This window comes from Mandrillus leucophaeus, unplaced genomic scaffold (assembly GCF_000951045.1).
Source record: "Mandrillus leucophaeus isolate KB7577 unplaced genomic scaffold, Mleu.le_1.0 Scaffold178, whole genome shotgun sequence".
NCBI lineage: Eukaryota > Metazoa > Chordata > Mammalia > Primates > Cercopithecidae > Mandrillus > Mandrillus leucophaeus.
In genome coordinates this window covers 1,687,357-1,702,662 of record NW_012101787.1, presented here as the reverse complement: position 1 = coordinate 1,702,662, position 15,306 = coordinate 1,687,357, and the positions used below count along the sequence as shown (strand labels likewise).

General features: G+C 37.3%; 1 protein-coding gene across 2 annotated transcripts in view; it reads right to left on the bottom strand.

Moving 5' to 3' along the window:
• ZNF438 (zinc finger protein 438) overlaps window positions 1–15,306 on the bottom strand; it is a 181,497-nt gene that overhangs the window by 148,099 nt on the left and 18,092 nt on the right. Inside the window, exon 1 of one of the 2 annotated variants that reach the window (XM_011977320.1) lies at window positions 9,960–10,139. The exons of the other annotated variant lie outside the window; for it this stretch is intronic. The gene's annotated coding sequence lies outside the window, so the exon portion shown is untranslated. Of the gene's footprint in view, window positions 1–9,959; window positions 10,140–15,306 lie in introns of those variants that run through there. 2 annotated transcript variants of the gene reach the window in all.

The window sequence follows — 15,306 nt, the reverse complement described above, 5'->3', positions numbered from 1 at the left end:
AAAAAAAAAAAAAAAAAAATGAACTAAAATATTTGTGACAAAGCTGATGCTGAATTTAGAAAAATATTTCAGCATGACAGTCCATGTTTTCTCTTTTTGTTATCTAGCTTAGAATTCTTTGAGGCTTAGACTTTGTAAAATCATCAACATAACGGATGATTTTCATTCAAACATTACATTCAAAGTCAGTTGAAAATAGCTATAGACTAAACGTTTGTATCACCTTAAATTCTTATGCTGAAGCCCTAATACCCAACGTGATGGTATTCAGAGGTACTGCCTTTAATTAGGGTTAGATTAGGTCATGTTGGTGGGGCCCTCCTGATGAGATTAATGCTGTTATAAAAAGAAACAGATCTCTCTCTCTACCCCCACCACCCCCATCCAAGTGCACACACCCAAGAAGGGCCATGTGAGGACATAACGAGATCAAATCAGGTCTGCAAACCAGGAAGCAGGCCCTCACCAGAAACTGATCTGCTGGTTCCTTGATCTTTGACTTTCCAGTCTTCAGAACCGTGAGAAATGAATTGTTGTTTAAGCCACCCAGTATGTGGTATTTTGAGACAGCAGCCCAAACTAAGACAGAAATCTTTCATTCAAGATTTAATTTTTATGGAGAACTTATTTTTTTTACTTAAATAAGTTTATATTATGTACTAGAATAAAATGAACTTCAGAATGCCTACAATTTAGCAGCATCTAAATTTGGTTAAGATGTTTAAAAGATTTCCATAACAGACACAATTTATTTGACAAGCTTTGTCATAAAAATTTTGTTGAATAAAAGTGCTGTAAATAGAGTTTACTGTTTTTTTTAACAGTTGCTGTGAAAATACATGTGCCAGAATATTTGCATATTAAACTATTACAAAATAAAAATATAATAGAATTTGCTTTGAACTTACCAGGTACCTCATTATCAACATAGAGGTTACATTCTCAAATTTAAAAATCACAATTTATATAGAAAATAGTAACTTGAAAAAATCAATAATTTCAAATGTAGCAATCACAAAATGCAACTTGAAAAAGACTATGATTTTATGAAGCAATTAAAGATAATACAACTATATTTTTAAAATATTTTTTCCAATACAGAGATCTTATATATTAGATACAAATTATAGCTAAGAAACTAATGTATATGAACTTTTACTGAGAATTATATTTATGTTATTTTTAATGTTAAAACAGTTGTTTTGCTTTAATGAATATAGCTATATCTTAATATGTCTTAGAAATAACTTTATTTTTAAAATAATTCCTTACTAGGACTATTTTATAGGTCCGCCAATATGATGAAACCAATTTGTCAGTCAAGTAATAAAATTAAATAATTTTATTGTTTTTCAGAAAGAATATCAATTTGGGCAATAAACAGTTAACCTAGATGTGCTAGTTAATTTTATGAGTCACTTTGGATAGTTATCATGGCCAGCTGTTTGGTATAATACTAATAGAGATGCTGTGTGAAGGTCTCTGTGGATGTAATTAACATTTATAGTTGGTTGACTTGAAATAAAGCAGATTCCATACTGTGGTGGGCCTTATCCAACCAGATGAATGCCTTACCAGCGAAGATAAAAGTTACCTGAAGAAGATGCGAGTCTACATCAAGATGACAACATAGAAATGCTGAGTTTCCAGCCTACTAGCCTATTTTGCAATTTTTACACTCAAGACTATTATCAACTCTTCCTTAAATATACAGCCTGTTGCTGTATTCTACACAGTTGCTTTGCCAATTCCCAAAATCCTGTGAGTCAATTCCTTAAAATAAACTCTGTATCTTTCTCTTGTTCTCTGTTTCTCTGGAGAACCCTGACTAATGATACACTATGTAAGGAAGATTAGAAAGTATTAACGAGCTCCACCAAAAGGAAGCTGCTCCCTGATAAGAGTAGAGAGAAAGGGTTTTAAGAAACATGCAAGTAAAGAAGAATTAACATTAACTTCTTTTAAAGAAGAACAGAATCCCAGATTCTACGGCCACATCTTCCTATACCAGAATGATACATAACCCAGTAACCCTGACCCTTAGCTTTTAGAGAACAGGGACATATCTTACACCTCTTTGTATCCCCTTTCTAGCAGTGAGTATGAGACAGAGAAGATGCTTTAAATGGTTGCTGAATAAACTAAAGTCTCAGAAGACATCCCCAGTCCTAAATGCAATTAAGAGGGTGAGAATGTATGCAAAAATATGCATTTTAATGTTTTGAGTAATACTGTAGTGTTGTCATTCTGAGACTGTTGTGTGTACACTATAGGATAAAAATAAATGAATAATTGTGGAACTTTCCAGTTCTATAATCACTCATATCCTTGAAAGCAGAGGAAAGAGATAGAGAAAGATTTAAACACACTATCGTCTCCATCATAGTCTCAAGTTTCAATTGGAAGCATCAATATCAATTTATGAAATACTTTTATTTTATCTTAATATGTGCACATACTTCTGATCTCTGTCTACAGAAAGGGCTGAGAGAAAACATGATCACCCCTTAAACAGTAGGGCTTCTAAGAGAAACAGCTGAATCTAGGACTCAGGAGCTAACTTTAAGAGGCTTCCATTAGCCAAAGATGGAGTCATTTGAGCTTCAATGATGGTAATACTTGAAATGGATTAAACTAATACATTAAATTCTAAAAGTTCATAATAATATTCTTAAAAAACTGGTCACCTTTAAGAGATGATAGAGAACCAATTTATTATCTTAAAAAACATATATCAAAGGGAAAAAATCAAGAATTTATGTTACCTTTCTTTTGTGAACTCTATCACTGGGTAACCAGGTAAGAGATAAGAACATGTATCTCTTTATAAAAATATTCCAATGAATAAATGAAAAAGAGTAAAAAGAAATAGAATATTACTATTTTTCAAACCTTAATGAATGAATAGATACAAATAATACACATAAATGGCTGCTAGGATCACAAAAAAAGATGCAACCAAACATTGAAAGTAGGTTATCCAGATGAGCAGCCTCAGCCTCACTCAGATACTTGCCAGAAATACAAACCCTCAGGTCCGACCTCCGACCTCCTGAATCAGAAGGTTTGGGCATAGGACCCAGTAATCTGTGTTTTATTAAAACAAGCCCACCAGGTGATTCAGAGGTATCCTCAACTTCATTAAAGTCTATGTATAGCAACAGAAAACAGACTGAGACATAAAATTGGTACCAAGATGTAGGACTTTTGCTATAATATCTGAAAATGAAGCAGCAGCTTTGGAACTGGGTAACGAGTAGAAGCTGGCAGACTATGGAGGAGCTGGATAGAAAAAACCCGTATTGCCATAAATGGAGCATTAAGGGTGATTCTGGTGAAGGTTCTGAAAACAACTAGAGAAACTCTGAATCTTCTTTTTTTTTTTTTTTTTTTTTTTTTTGAGACAGAGTCTCACTCTGTCGCCCACGTTGGAGTGCAATGGCACAATCTCAGTTCACTGCAACCTCCGCCTTGCAGGTTCAAGCGATTCTCCTGCCTCAGTCTCCCAAGTAGCTGGGATTACAGGCATGCACCACCAAGCCCCGCTAATTTTTGTATTTTTAGTAGAGGAGGGGTTCTGCCATGTTGGCCAGGCTGGTCTCAAACACCAAACCTCAGGTGATCTGCCTGCCTCAGCCTCCCACAGTGCGAGGATTACAGGAGTGAGCTACCGCGCCCAGCCTGAATCTTCTTAGAGATTACTTAAGTGCTCATGACCAGAATGTTGATAGAAATATGTAAAGTTCATTCTGAAGAGGCCTCAGATGGAAATGAGGAGCAAGGTACTAGAACTTGGAATAAAGGCCACACTTGTCACAAAGCAGCAAACAGCCTGACATACCTCAAGGCTATGTCCATGCCCTAGGGGTTTGTGGAATGCTGGACTTGAGAGTGATGAACTAGCATATAGGGTGGAAGAAATTTCTAGCAGCAAAACACTCAAGACACAGGTGAGATCTGGGAGCAAAGGGATGACAAAGACAGAATTTATAATCAAAAGAAAAGCAAAGTGGAAAGATTTGGAAAACTCTCCTCAGGCTGGCTATGTAGAATTTAGAAAGCTTGTTTAGGAAAGGAAACCAAGAATGTGGCCTAGGAACCATTTGCTAAAGAGATTCATATTGATACAAGGGACCAAGAGACTATTTATCAGGATAATTAGAGAAAGACTCCAAAAGGCATTTCACACATCTTCGAAGCTGCTCCTCCCATCAGAGGCCCAGAGGCCTAGGAGTGCAGAATGATTTTGTGGGAGCCCATGGCATCCATGGCATTCTGCACAGCCCACTGTCCAGGACTGCCTCAGGACTCTGCTCCCTGCTCCCCAGAGCAAGGCTCTATGGTTGCCCCAGCCATGACCCAAGTAGCAGCAGGTGTGGCTCAACTCACCACTATGGAAGGCACAAGCTATAAATTTTGGTGGCATCCACAAGGTGCTAATTCCGCAGGTATACAGAATGAAAGAGATGTGGGGTATGGTAGTTTCACCTAGATTTCAAAGGATATACCAAAAAGACTGGTGCCCTGGCAGAGACTTGTCACAAGAGTGAACCCATTGCTGAGAGCCCCCACTAGGGCAATGCCTAGTACAGCCAGAAGCAAGGCCATGGCAGAGTCCCCACTAAAGTAATGCCTAATGGAGCTGTGGGAGCAGGAATGCTGCTGAGACCTCAGAACTATAGCATCAGCATGCAGGTCCAACCTGCAAAAGCCACAGGCACCCAACTGTAACTTACAAGGGCTGACATATGGATTGAGCATAGTAAAGCCATGGGGGTGGAGTCACTTGAGGCTTTCAGGCCCAACCCTGCACCCATGTGCCCAGGATGCAGGACATGGAGTCAAAGGAGATTATTCTCCAGCTGTAAGATGTAACGCTGTTTTCCTTGTTGGGTTTTCGTTTTACATGGGACCTGTCACTCCTTAATTTTTTCCTGTTGCTCCCTTTTGGAATGGCAATGTCTGTCCTATGCCTGCTCCACCACTATATTTTGGAAGTCGGTAACTTGTTTGATTTAATAGGCTCACAGCTGAAAAGAATCTGCCTCAAGGCAAATACACCATGTGTCTCACTCAAATCTGATTTACATGAGACTTGGAACTTTGGGTTTTTGAGTGCATGATAGAATGAATGAAGACTCTGGAGCTACTGGGATGGAATGAATGTATTTTTAAACACCAGAAGGACATAAATTTTGGGGGCCCAGAGTGGAATGCTGTGGTTTAAATGTGTTCTCCAAAGGTTCACTGTATTGGAAACTTGGTCCTGAATGCAGAAGTATTGAGAAGTAGTACTTTTAAGAGGTAACTGGGTCATGAGGGCTCTGCTCTCATGAATGGATTAGTGGACTAATAAGTTACTGGATTGATGGGTCATCAAGCAGGTAGGTTAGCTATCACAAGAATGCATCTGTTATAAAATCCAGTTTGGTTCTCACTCATGTGCCCTCTCAGCATGTGATGCTCTGTGCCACCTTGGGACTCTGTAGAGAATTCCCACTAGCAAGAAGGCCCTCACCAGAGGCTCACACCATGCTCTTGGACTTCTTAGCTTCCAGAACCGTAAAAAATAAATTTCTTTTCCTTATAAATTAAGTAGTCTTTGGTATTCTGTTAAAGTAACAGAAAATGGACTAAAACAGATGCCATTAGGATAAAAAAGAGGGAGAAATAATATTTAAAGAAATAATAAGGCTAGGCATGGTGGCTCATATCTGTAACTCGAGCACCCTGGAAGGCCGAGGTGGGAGGATTGCTTCAGCCCAAGGAATTCAATACCAGCCTGGGAAACATGTTGAGACCCTGTCTCTATAAAAAAAAATTAAAAATTAACCAGGCAGGGTGAAACACACCTGTAGTTTCAGCTACTCAGGAGGCTGAGGTGGGAGGACTGCTTAAGCCCACAGTGAGGTGCAGCCTGCAGTGAGCTAAGGTCATGCCACTATACTCCAGCCTGGGTGACAGTGAGACCCTGTCTCAGAGAGAGGGAAAAAAAAAGAATGAAAGAAAAAGAATAAAAAATACATAAATAATGGTTGAAATCTTTCCAAATTTGATAAAAGAAAAAGAAATATTAATCTACACATCCCCCAAGGAGCTCAACAAATTCTAAATAGGATAAATACAAAAAGATATACTTCCAGACACATTATAGGCAAAATCTTGAGAGCCAAAGACAAGGAGAAAATCTTGAAAGCAGCAAGAGCAAAATGACCAGACAAGCACAAAGGAGTCCCCAATAAGATTAACAACTGACTTCTCATTAGAAACAAGCGAGGGCAGAAAGCAATGGAATTAAATATTCAAAGTGCTAAAGTAAAATATTGTGAATTATGACTCTAATATCCAGCAACACTGTATTTTTAAAATAAAGGTGAAATTAAGGCATACCCAGGAAAATAAAAACAGAGAATTTGTTGCTAGAATATCTGTTTTACAAGAAATACTAAAGGAAATTCTTCAGGCTAAAAGCAAGTAACGCCAAACAGTAATTGGAAGCCCCAAAAAACAAAGTGTGCCAGTAAAGGAAATTACGTACATAATTGCAAAAGACACTGTAATTGCATATTTCTTCCCCTTTCTTCTCTTAACTGATTTAAAGAATAATTCAATAAAACACTGTAGCTATAATTTTATTATTGGGCTAACAACATTCACTGTTACATATTTAGACAGACAATAACAGTACAAATGAAGCAGATGAGAACAAAGTTCTATGGGAGTAAGAAAATGACCCCAGAGCTAACTCAAATATGCAGAAATATGTAAAGAAAATGAAAAATAGAGAGGTCAATACAACTAACTATAAATATGTACTTGCTCTCCCTTGTCTCAGTTTCTTCAAAAGACATAAAGTAAAAATTACAACAGTGTATTGTTGGGTTTGACATAATAGGTACATCAATAATAGCACAAAAATGTTGGGGAGGGAAATGGAGTTAATAGAGGAAGTCTATTTTGCTGAAAGTAAGTATAAATCAGAAGTGAAATTCTTATAAATCAAGATGTACACTGTAAACCCTGGAGCAACCACTAAGAAAATAATTCAAAATATATTTTTTAAAAGGTAGCAAAGGAATTAAAACATCACACTACAATATATCTACTTAACTCAAAAGAAGGCAAGAAAGGAAAGAACAAAAAAGACTTGAGACCTATGGAAAACAAAATTCGTAACTGCATACAAAAATCCAACTATATCAGTAATTACATTAAATGTGAACAGATTAAGCAATCTAATCAAAAGAAAGATTATCAGGCTGTATTTTTTTAAAAGAAAAAGAACAATGATCCCAACTACATATAAAATCTATATAAAACACATTTTAGATTCAATCATACAAATAGGTTGAAAGTAAAAGCTATACCATAAAAACAGTAAACATAAAAGAATCAGGCAAAATGGATTTTAAAACAAGAATATATTACTAGAAATAAAGAGAAACACTTCATAATGACAGAAGGGTCAATCCATCAGGAAGATATAACAATTAGAAGCATATATGCACCTAACACCAGAAGGAAGAAAAGACAGAGTTGAAGGGATACACAACTCAAAAATAATAATTGGAGACTAACCCTCTTTCAATACTAGATAAAACCACCAGGAAGAAAATCAACAAGAACACAGAAGATTTGAACAACACAGTAAGACAACTAGCCCTAAAGACAACTAATAACACTCCACCCAACAAGGCAATATGCATTCTTAAGTGCATAAGAAACATTTTCCAAAAGAGATCACATGCTAGGCCGTAAACAACCTTCAATAATTTACAGAGATTAATCACACAAAGAATGTTCTCTGAAACAATGGAATGCAATTATAATACAATCAGTAACAGAAGGAATTTTAGGAAATTCACAAAGATGGGCGGGGGAACCACACTCCTAAATAACCAATAGGTCAAAGAAATCAGAGAGAAAATTAGAAAATATGTTGAGATGAGTGAAAACTAAAACACAACATACCAAAATTTATTGGATACAGCTAAAGAAAATAGTACTCAGAAAGAAATTTGTAGCTATAAATGCCTATATTAAAAAAGAAAGATCTCAAGTGGATAATCTAATCTTCCACCTTAAGAAGACAGAACCTACAAAAAGAAAAGCAAACTAAACCTAAGCAAGCAGATGGAAGGAAATAATAAAGAATAATGTGCAAACAAATGAAACAGAGAATAGAAAATCCAGAAAACAAAAGACACTGGCAAAGGATTTGGGAATCAGGTGGTCATTGTTGTTGACAGAAAAGGAAGGTTTCTTATTAGAAGGAACAAAATCCAGATTGCAAGGAATTTAAGGAATAAATGGGAGGGGAAAAAATGAAGGCAGCATATGTAGACTCTTCTTTCAATAAGCTTGAAGAAAAAGAATGAGAAGACTGAAAATGAAGGCAAGAAGAAATGATTAACAAAGTCTTCTAGGAGGCAGAAAGGAATTAAGAGTCTAGGCAAATAAATTGGCCTTGGAAGGTATGGCAGACCTAGAGGTTGCCTACTTAGTCTTCCCTTTCTTTGTGGATAACAAAATCTTATTTATTTTTTTATTTTTAATTTTTTTTTACCTTGGGAAGAGTGGAGGGCCATGAATCTAGGACTTCTGTACCCCTCCCCACTGACTGGCTTAGAAACAGTATAGGATGCAGTTTTGGCTAGTGAGGTCATGTTTTCTAGGAGGCTTCTAAGAAAGTTTTCTTCATTTCTGAAAAAGACATAAGAGAGACACCTTTTCTTACAGTCATGGATGCTTTGATATGAGTATGTCATTCTTGGAGTTAAAGCTGCCATCTTGAGATGAGGAGGGGGAAAGTCTGAAGACAAAAGTCAACTTATGCAGGATGGTAGAATGAAAAGACAGAGCCAGAGAGTCTGATGATAGCAGTTAGCTGCTATATGAGCCAACTAAAAAACCATCTTTCTTCCAGATTTCTAGTTATATGAGATAATAAAATGCAGTTATTACATATGATACTTTCAGTTGGGTCTCTGTCACTTACCAGCTGAAAGTATTCTAATTGATAGAGAAGGAAAGATACTTTCACAAGATAGATGTGGATGAAATTAACTTTGCATATTGGAGATAAGGGAATTGGAGAGTTTCAGCCTAAAGTTTCATTTATTAAAGAAAGTGAAACTCATATAGATCAATTTTACAAAGGGAGTGGCCTTAACATTTGCTGTTTCCTGCTTTAAAATATCAAGTATTACTAATGATAACAATAGCTAGTAATGAAGATGATTATGACGATAAGCTCATGGTTACTAAAGTATTTTTAAAGCTGGGTATTTTATCTTTTATTGTTTACCTTCTACATACTATTTGACTTCAATAGTGAAAACATACCAATCTCTTCTACTTTCTGTTCATAACAATTTTCATGGTAGTTTAATTTTTCATACTTTCATGGTATATAACACAGTATACCACAATATAGTTTACAGAGGGAATCCTTAACTTTGAAGAACAAACACTCTGAAAACTAAACAATTTATAAAAAGATTTCTCTATTTCCATACACTTTCTGAATCTGAAAGTGTATGGAAAATAAAACAACATTTCAACTGCATCTGTGCAATGATAGCTTGATTCATATCAGAAGATGGAAAATCAACACTGTAGCCACATAGATACACACCAGAGAAAGCACACTTTTAGCAGAAATAACAAAAAGCAATAGAATTGTGCTCTTATCCAAGCGGTTCCCAAATGGGGAAAAAAAAAAAAATCTGAAAGTTAAATTATAAGACAGCTTTTGAAGCACAAAACATTTTTCCTACAGAAACATTACTATGAGTCATGTCATTAGTAGGCCCGTCCATAAAAGCCATATGCTTGTAAAACCATATGCATAAGACTGTTGTTTGAACTATACCAAAGCAGGATAATAGTTTTTCCTTGGGAAAATACATCATTTTCTCCCTCTTCTCTCTACTAAGTCCCAGAGGAGTGGGCCTCACCAGGGGCTCTGTCCACCTCTGGAGCTCAGCAGTCAACCCCCTCACTCTGCACACTCCATGGTCAGCCACACTGAACTTCTCCAACCTGCAGGGCCTCTCCCCTCCAAGTCATTACTGTTACAACCTTCCCTTCTTCTTCCTGTAGGTCACCTCCACTCAGCCTTCTGGTCTCAGCTTAATGCTACTTCCTCAGGTAGGCCATCCCTTGTCTCCACACTGAGTCATGTGTTCCTGATGTGTGTGCTCTCGCATCACACTATACTTTCCTAACACAGCATTTGTCAATCTCCCTGATAAGCTCCACTGTTTCAGGGATTCATTTCATTTGCTACTAATGTTAAGGTCAGAAGACTGCCTGGCATTTTGAAGTTTCTTTACACATATTTATTTATACGAATTATTTCTCATAAGATACTTTAATGCATTTTTAACTTATCTACAGTCATTACCAAGGAAAAGGGGGGTTTTCCAAAGAACACTTCTCCTTCCCTCAATTTACACCTAGAGATTGTTCATAGGGAGGAAGCTACCTATCCAATTTCTTTCCCATTGCTGATTTATAGTCACTTAAATGGACATTAAAATTTTAGCAAATAGATACATTTTATTTTTCTTTTTAGAAGATGAGGCCTTTGAATGATGAAGCAGTAAGTATATTTTCTAATATTAACTTGATCTCTTTTTTGTAGGTAATGTCACTCATTCTCATGACTTTTACTGTCAGCAATGAAATGCTTATTCCAAAATCTGTATCTCTATGCTTGATTTTTCTCTCAAGCTTAGAATCCAAACTTTCAGCTGTCTACAATTTTTATATCCGAATGTCCCACAAAAACTTCACCCCATTCCCCCACCCAATCTTTCTTTTCTGTGGTATTCCCCATTTCAGGTATTTCAGATAATGCCATCACCATCTAGTCAGTGGAGTCTCACACCCACGTTATCTCGTCCTTGTTAATTATTCACTGGACCATGGCCTCACAGTGGTGGCAACACTTGGGAGCAGAATCTGAGGCCCCACCGCAGACCTACTGAATCAAAATCTACCTTTTAACAAAATCCCTAGACAATTCATATGCACATTAAAATATGAGAAACACCGATGTGTAATTCCTTTTTCTCTCTACCCCCACAAAACTCTGATACCAAGTCTATATAGGCAAATATATTCCCTCCCATCCATTTCTGTTATCATGGCCCTGAAAAAGCCATCACTTCCTGTGGTGATGTGGACACTGAAATGGCTTCTTAGCTGACCTCATTCCTGCAGCCCACTGTTAACCCAGACTTTTAGAAGGGACACTCTGATGTACAGCTATGAGAGGACATATGGTTGGCTGGCCAGTACTGTGCATAATGTAAAGTATGTCCTATCTATGTTGCAATTTAAAATCTGGGGATGCTCACAAAATTGTCACATAGAAAAGCATGCAAAGAAAAGAAAAAAAAAGATTAACTTTTCTTGTGTCTCCTTGTTATAATCACTGATCTCAATTTTCTTTCCAAATACAAACCTAACCATGTCATATCCCTCTCCAAAATCTTTTAGTGGCTTCTGAACACATCATGTATTTCTACACTTCTACCTTTCTGTTCATGCTTTTTCCCTTTTCTCCTATCCACCTTGCAAAAATTTTGCCCATCTTCTGAAGTCCTGCTCAAGAGTTATCTCACTGGAGAACAGTCATCTCATCTCACCAGCTCTCTAAGAAATAACTGCTTCTCCATTACCTCTACAACCCACTGCACTCTGTTCAACACACGATTATGGCACTCATCTCGCTGTATGAAAGGCCCATGGATGTCTGTCTTTCCTGTCAGACAAGGACTTCCTCAAAGGAATTCTGTATTTCAGTCACTGGCAGATGGTAGATACTCAAAAAATGTTTTAAAAAATCAATTACCATTTATATTTGACATTATTAAAAGCTGTAGAACTTATCATTGATAACATGAATATATTTATAAACTCTACAATACTAAGTACCGTATCTCTCAAGTTATATGCACCCAGGCACAGTAAAAGTTCAAACATGCCTGGGGACCTAATTCAGCCACTTAAATGCAGCTATCCTTAAAAGCCCACATTCTGGGGAGGCCCACCTTATTTCCTGAGAGTTCAATCAGATAACTGAACAGGGCACACAGAGGTTAATTTCTGATGAGAAGAGAGGGAGGTCAAGTCTGCCAACTGATTTTAAAAATTATATATTGTGCCATAAAGATTGTAATAAAGAAATAAAAGTTTGTTATCTATAACTTTAAAATATTTAAAAATTCATTTTCTGCACATTATCTTTCAAAAGCAGTTGAAATTACACTAAACATATCATTCTGTATTTGGTTACAAAATTTTGCCATAAGTTACACTTATAATTACACTTTAGTGATCAAATTATTCCATCACCCTAACAAATGTTCATTAAAACATTTACCAAAGTCCAATAATTTAGTTCAATAGTTACTGAATAATTACTTGTATGCCAGACCCTAATGCAGGGCCTGACCAGCCCTAACCTCAAGAACTCCCCAGCCAAGTGGTAGGGACTGATTCATACACCCATGACTGTGGTGCAGTACCGAATGCAAATCAGAGTGCTCACTGGCAGGGCTGACTCAGAAGGGATGCCCCCAGGATCTGACTGCTGCTCTCAAGAGATAGAAAGTCAACATGAAGAACAGGGGAAGGACCCATAAAGATGAGACATAAGAATTTCAAATGGCACAGCATGTTCAGGGAAAGGCAGTGGCTGGGAGTAGCACAAGAAACACATTAGAGTGAATGGGTCCATTTCCTTAAAGCCTCTCCAGAATTGGAAGTTATTTTAATTTTCAGTGCTTTCGAGAGAATAGAAGAGGTAACTCAAGGTTAATTTAAAAGGCATTTCTTTGATTACCAGTGACGGTAAACATAATTCCACCTTTTTATTAATCATTAACTGCTAAAATACTTTGTTCACTTATGTATTAAAACTTCTTCATTAGGTTTGAGAGAACTTCCTCTTCAGATATTATAGATGTTCACCCTTAGTCACATTTGATACAAGCATTTCCTCCAGTTGTGTTGTGTTATTTTTTTCGTTGTAAATAAACCTTACATTTTGTATGTTCAAAACTATTAGATCTTTTCCTTGGTGAGCATTCCCTCTAACACTGAGTCATCAATCCTTCACAAATCTGATGAATATTGTTTATTCTCTACTACTTTTCAAAAATACGATTAAAAAATATTTAGCACTTTATACTAGCTAGACCTGATTATAAAAACAAAAACAAACAAAAAAACATGATGTGCATAAACATTCACATACAGGCCAATATCCTCCCTCTTCCAATCTTACTCCCACTCCCTTTGCTAAGATGGCTAGGGAATTCCTTTTCATACAAACTCTCGATTCATTTTCATTCAGGCTCCCTTACATAGCAATGCTGGGAAGAGAGCAGCTAGAGCATGTGTCCTTTGCAGTATCTTTAGAGATGGCCCTGAAATCTCTACAACCTCTACGAAAGAATTACAAATTAGTATTTTAAGGTACATAACATGGACAGAAAACATTTATGGGATGTATCAGCAATAAACATCAATGCTAATTTAAAGTACTAGCAGATACCTTCTAAGTCCCCAAACAAGTAATGCAGTTTTTCTTTAAGGGCCTGGAATGTATAGCCTTTTTACTAACTTCATATTACAGAAGGCAGTTTTCAAATTAGCAAAGGGGGCTCAGTCCAGTGGTATACAGTTGAACATGTCTGACTCCCATGGGGAGTCTGGAAATGTGGGGAGGCGTTTTTTAGATGTCACAATGAGAGAGCACACTATTGTGAATCTTGCGACATGTAGGGCAATCTTGTACAACAAAAACCTGTCCTATCCCAAATGCCAATAGCCACCTCACTTCAGCTAAGGGCCTTCCAGCCCAAGATGATGTGCTTCCTATATTTAATGAAGGAAACTCCTGACTTCCAATTGTTCTATCTACCCTGCCACCCAGTACATGTTTTACCAAGGGAGGACCAGCCCTAAGTAAGATTGTGAGGTAGAATAGGCAGTACTGGATGTCTTGCTTACTCCTCCTATTGGGTCCTTTGTTTTAAAACCCTGTTATGGCCTGAATCCCTGCAAGTAACATCCCAGGAAGTTCTGGCTTGGAGGAACCCAGGAACTTGGCTACTGTCCTCTCATTCTGATCCACCAAAACCTGTTCCCTGCAAGTTCTTAGAAAACATCTGAAAAACAAAGCATACTCTGATACTAACTTCATGAAGGTACAAGTGCATTCTTCTTCTCAGGGATATTTGTGTTTAAGCACTAAACCAGAGATGCCACTCCTTACCTTATGCCCTACTGCCATCCTTGTGTAAGCTACTACCATTTTTCACTGTGATTACCACAGTAGCCTCTTAACTGGTCTTCCTGCTTTAAGTCTTCCAAGTCATAGTCTATGCTCAAGAAAGAGCTGACCTAAGTGAGATCATGTCCTTTCTTGGCTCAAAACTCTCTGGTGGCTCCCTAGTTTACTCCAATAAAAGCCTCCAATGTCTTTTATTGGTACCTCCAATGCAAGGTCATAAATAATCTAAAATCTGAAAATCTGAGGGGAGAGCACATACGGGAGAAAAAACAAGAGTCCATTTTGGTCACGTTAAATTTGCAATGCCTAAGAGACATTCAAGTAGAGATGTCAGAAAGGTGTTATCCCCAGATCCTCAGAAGAGAGCTTCAGGCTAGATAAGTAGTCCTCAACAGGTGGTGATTTTATGTACCCCGGAGACATTTGGCAATATCTGGAGACATTTTGATTGTCACAATAAGGGTAGAGGGAACTCTATTGGCAGTTACAGCGTAGAAGCCAGAGATGCTGCTAAGCATCCTACAATCCATGAGACATCCCCCGACACTGAAAAAATTTTCCAGCCCAAAATGTCAATAGTGCTAAAGATGACAAACTCTGGGCTAGAGATAATGTGAAAGACTTACACAAAAAGATATTTAACCAAAAGTACAAGATGAAAAACAAGGGAACTAAACCTCTCCTCTTTTAGATGTCAGGTAACACAGAAGACAGAAAATGGTCAACTAGAATGGGAGAAGGAAAACCAGGGAAGGGTTTGTGTCACAGGTCAAGAGACAAGTGTTTCCAAAAGGCAGCAATGGTCAATTGTGGTCAACTGTGTGGAAAACTGCTAAGACGTCAAATAACCTGATAGGGGGTTAAAAGGTTTGAGAAGAATGAAGGCAGTATGCTGTGGGGAGTGAGGGAGTGAGATAATAGACATGTCGGAAGACTGCTGGACAATTTTAAGGCTGCTGAGTATAATATTAAAGTGAAAAAACTGGCAGGTAGTT